Source organism: Rhinolophus ferrumequinum, chromosome 12, assembly GCF_004115265.2.
Source record: "Rhinolophus ferrumequinum isolate MPI-CBG mRhiFer1 chromosome 12, mRhiFer1_v1.p, whole genome shotgun sequence".
Classification (NCBI taxonomy): Eukaryota; Metazoa; Chordata; class Mammalia; order Chiroptera; family Rhinolophidae; genus Rhinolophus; species Rhinolophus ferrumequinum.
The window spans coordinates 32,588,185-32,595,666 of NC_046295.1; positions in this window are offsets into that span (position 1 = coordinate 32,588,185).

Here is a 7,482-nt window from a genome sequence, read left to right on the forward strand (position 1 = left end):
TGAACCATGATCAAAAGTCTATTCATTAGTTCATGTTATCCAACAAGAGGAAAATTTCTATTGCACTTTATTAATAACTAAAATGTATCAAGTGTTTAACATGCGCCAGCCAATACTCTATGTTTTTACAGATGAGGTCTGACAATTAAGATTGCAAACTCATCCTAGAAAAAGTGCTACACACCTCATTGCTGAATATCACTATGGTCACCTTCGAAGTACTCCCTTTGGGAAACTATGCAGTGATGCCAGCGCCTAGTCCACCCTTCAAAGCAATTTTGGAACTCTTTTTCTGGACGGGCCATCAGAGCTATCATCATATTACCCTTGATGTCCTGAATGTCATCAAAATGTCTTCCTTTCAATATTTCCTTTATCTTCTGGTAAAGAAGTCACTGGGGGCCAGATGTAGGGAGGATGTGTCAATACAGTTATTTGTTTACTGGCTAAAAACTCCCAGATAGTGTCCTGTGAGTTGGTGCATTGTGGTCATGAAAGAGCTCCTTTGAGACTATTTTTGCACCCATCTTTCTCATGCCAAGATTTTCAGTTAAGATTTTCCTGACTGTTTCTCTATCGATGTTTACTTGGTCTGCTATGCTTCTCACAGTCATCCGATGATTTTGACTCACTATTCCCCGAAATTTTGCAATGTTTTCATCAGTTCTACTTGTTACTGGCCACTCTGACCTCTCTTCATCAGTGACACATTCTCTCCCCTCAGAAAAATGTTTAATCCATTTGTACATTGCTGTTTTCTTCATGGCATTATCCCCATAAACTTGGACTAACATGTCCCTGATTTCACTTCCACTCTTGCCAAGTTGAACAAGAAATTTAATGTTTGTTCATTGCTCTAATTCAAGCTCAGACATTCTCGTGACAGGCACACAAACACATGGGACAACAATAATGACTGCCACTCAACAAGACACTGCCACATGTCAACATGAACACAGCTGTGAGACACTGATATAACAAGGTTATGAAACCTTACCGAGCTGTTTGTACAGTGCTGCCCATGTAAGCACATGGTGGCAAGTTCATGAACTTGATTGTCAGACCTCGTAGTTTAATTCATTTAATCATGACATGTGTACTATTATATTGACCATTATATAGATTGACAAACTGCAGCACTGAGCAGTTAAGTAACTTGAGTGAGTTTAAAAAGCTATTAAGTAGTCAAGCTGGGCTATAAACCCAAGCAGTCTAACTCCAGAGCCAGGGCTCTGAGCCACTACGCTACCTCCCCATTGATAAAACTCAAATTTTTCCTTTTGCTTTTATAACTTGTTATTACTTCAGTCCCTTATACAGTTTGATAAATAGTGACTAATACCTTCTCCAGGAAAAGCATCCCAGTTTTCTCATATTGTAAGATTCCAAATCTCTTTGTCACCCAGGTCACCTCTGGAAATCCAGGAGAATCTATTCATCCTCTTATATCAGTCCATGTGTGGGCTTAGGTAGAGATAATTACTTCCTACATATTATAATTTTGTTAATAAACGAGTAGTGTCAACTCACCTTAGCTTATTTGGTAGCCACATCATACTCTTTACTCATATTTCTATCAAATGTATTTTGCACAAGATTCAAAACTCCTTGGAGCTGCTATACGTATTTCCCAAAACACCTACCAGGAACCAAATGGAAATAAATTTTCAGTACAGTATACAGTATAGTCTGAAAATGGGCTTCCCATAACATCAAGGACACATGCATATTCAAGCCTAAAATCCTTTAAAATCATACACATGTGAAAAGATATTTTTAAAAACTAAAGACATTTTTAAACATTAAAATAATAAAATAAATCAAGAAACATTGTTTGCTACAAAAGCCACTTAAAGGCCTGCTGATAGTATCGGTAAGAAAAATAATGAAAGCCCTCAGTAATTGGAGGCCTTCCGGTACACATGTGAGAGAGGAGAGAGACAGAAATAAGTCCTGGGGATGTAATGTACAGCATGGTGACTATAATTAACAATACTGTATTATATATTGCAAAGTTGATAAGAGAGTAGATCTTAAAGTTCTCATCACAAGAAAAGAAAATTGTAACTATGTGTCATGATGGATGATAACTAGACATGTAGTGATCATGTCACAATATATATTATACAAATATCAAATCATTATACACCTGAAACTATTATAATGCCATATGTCAATTATATCTCAATTTTTAAAAAGAGAGGAGAGATAGTATATAAAGAAAGGGAGCGTGAAAGAGTTTGATTTTGCTGCACTCTTTTTCCCTCTCCTGCTTTAAATTCTCACAATTACAAAGCTTCCTGGCTTCATGTTTTCTAGTAATCTTTCCCCCATGTTACTCTCTGGACTGTTATCACTGTCTGGTTCAACACTGATCTTGTAGCCTATCGGTAAAGAGTCAGTTCAATGATCTAGCCTTAAGTTTTCTTATTGGACCTTGCCTTGGTGAAATGCTTTACCATGAGGCAGTGGTATCACTGAGTTTGCCCTGGCCACATGAGGAGGAGCTAATCATGAACTGCTGTTAGCTCTTCTTTTTGTATCCATGTGATACTGGGTTGATTTTGAAAAACCTAAGTGATAGATTTCACATTTATTTCTAATATGTTGCCTCTTGTTTTATTCAACCTATGCTAAGATCTTTGGGGAATCCAATATCTATTAGCCAACCAGATTTCAGGTCATCCACATATTTGAAAACAGGCCATTTATTTATTTACCTGAGTTCATGAAAATGTTAACCAAGGATGGGGTTCTGGGATAAGATCACTAAAGATTTCTTTCTCAATAAACAATGACACATTAATCAGTGCTCTTTGAAAACGGTCATTCCATCATTTATGGACCACCTCGAGTGTTCCATCAGCTAGTTCTTTTTTTATAACATGGCCATGGACATAATCCAGGTATACCATTTTATGCTTGGGATATACCCATCCTGTACTCTTTAGTGGTATTATAGCATAGAGATTAAGACCATGGATTCTGATATGTGACTACCGATACATGTGCAAAATACATGTTCCCGTTTTAGCTTTGTGGTCTTGGGTTGGTTATTGCTCTAAACCTGTTACCTCATGTATAAGATGGGGGAAATTAATACTTAAAATCAAATGAAAAATGTATATAAAGCATTTAACCTAGGGCCTAACATTGAATAAGTGCTAAAGAAATACTAGCTCTTCATCATGGTAATAGTTCACTTACCCAAAAAGAAAATGAGGCTAGTTAGTTACAGCATAATCTTAAGGAGCCCGTCCTGGGTCTTAGTCAATCCACTTCCCTTTGTACGAATTTACATGGTCTCATTTTATACTATTTGAAAAATCCATGCATTTTACCAATCCGTTCTATAATTTTTCACAGGGATTAATGTCAGGCTCACTGATCTATAATCGCAGAATTTACTGTTTTCCCTTATTGAAAATTTGCACTTGTATGTGCCTCTCTCCCCTTCTCCATCATTCCTCAGAGGTAACAATTGCTGGTTCAGAAGTTTCATCCCCCACTTCTTTCCAACCCTGCAGTGAAATTCATCTCAGCCAAGGTACTTGATGTTCTCTATCTTCCCACCTATCTTTTAAATCAGTTCCCTCTTAAACTAGTTTGTTCTACCCTCTCCAGTCTGAAGATCATAGTCTTTGACGCAGAAGACAGGCAGAACAGGAACGGAGTGGTCCTGCTTTCTTTTTGTCGTCTGTTATCACCATCTGTCTCAAGCATAGGGCCTACCCCTTCCTGTTTGTTCCTCTTGCTCATTAGTATAACTTTTAAAATTCCCCTCTTTTTAACTTATTATTTTAAACAACTTTAGTTCCATGAGAATTTATACTTTAATTTATTCTTAAAGGCCCGTGCAAGTAGTTTAAATTCACCACTGGTTATCCATTCCTCTTTCTGCTTTTTGTTTGTCTTTTCAAAATATAAGCTCAGGCATTTCCAGTGTAAAATGACATTTGAAGTAGTTTCTCCCTAAAATATCTTTTAAGGCCCAAATTAAAAGCAAATACAATGTGTGTCTCTGGAGAAGTTTAAGGTACTATTGCTTTAAAATGCCAGGTCTCAGTGTTAAGTGACTTCAGAAAGTTAATTGCTAAGGAAATGTGAGGTGAGTAGGGGATGTGGACTAAGATTATAGCTATGGAGATGGGAGTAAATGGACAGATTCAGGATATAGTGGAAGAAGCACCAATAGTATCTACTGATGGATGGAATATAGGTTGTGAGAGAAAGAAGAGTCAAGGAAAATATAACCTATAAATTTCTGTTTTTTTTTTTTAAGCAATTAAGTAAATAGTAAATCTATTTAGTGAGAGCTGAAAGACTTTCAGCAACAAATTGGGACGGGGTATTAATTCTGTTTAGCCATATTTAAGTTTCCTATTAGACAGCTAAATTGGAATGCCAAGTGGATTATAGGAGTTTGGGATTCTCAAGACAGAGCTAGGCTGGAGATATAAATTTGATTTGTCTGCTGAAGATGATGTTTAAATCCCTGGGACTAGCTGAAATTACCCAGATTAGATCATAGAGGTGAGAAAGAGCCAAAGAGAGAGTCCTGAGTCACCAAAATAGTTAGAGGTCTAGGGGGAGAAGGAAAGGGTTTGAAATGAAGCAGTCAGAGAGATGAGAGAAGAGCTAGGGAAGCATGATATTCTAGAAACCAAGTGAAGAATGTGTCTCAGGAAGGAAGGAATAGAGTGCATGGTGTCAAATGTCAAAAGCTCAAGTAAGATGATCTCAGAGAAGTGAACATTAGCTTTAGTAAGATGAAGTCATTGGTGAGATGATGTCCATTTTTGTAGAGAAGTCAAGAGAAATACCCAATTAAGATGATTTGAAGAGAAAATGTGAAGAAGTAGAGACAGTAAGTCTAGATATGCTTTATTTTTCTATAAAGGAGGGCAGAGAAATAGGCAATAGCTAGAACAGGATGTGGAATCAAAGGAAAGTTTTTGTTTGCTTGCTTTTTTGTTTGTTTGTGTTGATGGGTAATCTTAAAGCATGCTTCAGTTTGGATGGGAAGGATTCAGTAGAAAGGGAGAAATTAATAATGTAGCAGAGAAAGAAAAAAAAGGGCAGTAAAAAATTCATTTTTTTTTTACAAAAAGGTAAGTGGTGTGGTTGGGCTAAGATGGGAGCAGTGACTTCTCTATTATAACTAGAAGAGAGGCCAATATGTGTATACAGATACAAGCAGGTTGATGGTTGAAAGATAAAATCTTTATTGGAGTAGAACTATTTTGTATAAAATATGCAGAGGTTATTAGCTTAGGACAAGGGGGGAAGAGGATGTTGGAGATTTAAGATCATCTGCTGAGATAATAGAAAAATACATTTACTAGAGAATTGGGGTAGGTTTGATTGTCAGTGTCAAGTGACAATTCGAAGGTTACGCTCATGGTTTGAAATGATTCTGGTCAGCACTGCTGTGATTTTCTCCAGTAAGACTGAGATGTTTGTGAACAAATGTGGGGAGAGAAGTTTGTATAAGGAAAGCTGGGATTTTTTTTTTTTTTTGGCTATGTGCAAAAGTAATTGAGACACAAGTATTTAATGACAGCTATAAGGGCGAAATTATAACGCTGGACAATGGAATCCAGACCTAGAAACAACAGAAGTGAAGAAATTGAGAGTGGTCAGTATTTTCTTTCTTGTTTTTATTTAAGCAATTAAATAAATGGTAAATCTGTTTAGTGAGAGGTGAAAGACTTTCAGCAACAAATTGGAAAGGGGTATTAATTCTGTTGAGCCATGTTTAAGTTTCCTATTAGACAGCTAAATTGAAATGCCAAGTGGAATTTTGTTTTGAGCTAAATTGAAATGCCAAGTGGAATCTTTTTTTTGATAATTTTTGAGATAGGAACTTATATTATTGGTTTAAGACTTTTCCTCTTTTCTAATGTAAACATTTGGTGCTATAAATTTCCCTCTCAGCAGTGCTTTAGCTGTATCCCATATATTTTAATATGGTGTATTTTCATTTGCTTCTATGTATTTTTTAATTTCCTTTGAGACTTTCTCTTTGATTCTTTACTTAGAAGTGTGTTGTTTAATTTCCAAGTGTTTGGAGATTTTCCCCTTGTCTTTCTGTTATTGATTTCTAGTTTGATTTTATTATGGCCAGAGAACATACTTTGTGTAATTTCAATTATTTTAAATTTATTGGGGTTTATTTATAGCCCAAGACATGATCTATGTGGTAAATGTTCCATAAACGCTTGGAAAATGTCTATTCTGCTCTGACTGGGTGATTTGTTCTATGTATATCAGTTTTCTGTTGGTAATTATGTTGTTCTGATCTTCTACGTTCTTGCTGATTTTGTATTAGTTCTAATGCTTGCTAAAAGGGTGTATTAAAGAACAAACAATTATTGTGAATTTGTTTATCTTGTCATCTATGTTGATTTCTGCTTAATGTATTTTGGAGATCCGGCTGTTTGGTGCACACACATTAGGATCATTATATCTTCCTGGTGGATTGATCCTCTTTTATTATGTAATGTGCCTCTTTGCCTCTTGTATTATTCCTTGCTCTACAGTCTACTTTATTTAATACTAATATAGCTACTCCTGATTTTCAAAAATTAATATTTTCATGGTATACTTTTCAATCATTTTACGTTAGCCTATGTTGTTGAATTTTAAGTGAGTTTTTTGAGATCTGGTTATGAGGAGTTGTGTTAGGGATACATTTACTTTGGATTTAGTGGAATAAACATACGTAGTCCACAGATAGTCTTGCATATAATTAAGAAATTCCTACTTATTCTTGCATGGGGTGGCTTTAGGAAAGTTCCTAACCACTCACTATGCTGACTCACCCAACTTTATGATACAAAGTTCAGGACCTATGGTTGTCTTGCAATATGAGCAAGACAAATTCAGAAGTATTGTGTAGGGAAGAGAAATAATATTTGAAATTTGGGGAGCCAGAAGTTAGTCTGTGGAAAATTCTTCCAACAATTGGACATGTAATAGTTAGTATTTATTTATCTAAATATTGGAACAAGTGAGACATAATGGCACCTAGTCATAAGAGACGTTCTCTCTTGCCACAAATACTCAATAATGCAACATTTACAATTATAAATAATCCATACTTTTCAAAGATGAAAATTGCATAAAATAAAATTTATCAGAATTTTTTATTAGTAGACTACAAGTACTATAAATAGTAAGTACATCTATGTGTGATATCACGTGTTTTATACATTCTAATTCTAAATAATATTTTTTTTAAAAAGTTGATCAACCATGCTAGAACAAAGACTGAATTTACCAAATGATCTTACAAAATCATAATTATATAAAAGTAATATCAAGTGTATTCTGCCAAAATGTTTCAAGCAGTTGATTAATTAAAAATAGTATATCATAATTTATTTGGGGGGAATTTAGGAATGATTATAGTATCTGGAAGCTTTGTTTAATTTGTAATTTGCTGTGGCTTCTTTTCTCATTCTAAAGAATTACTCACTT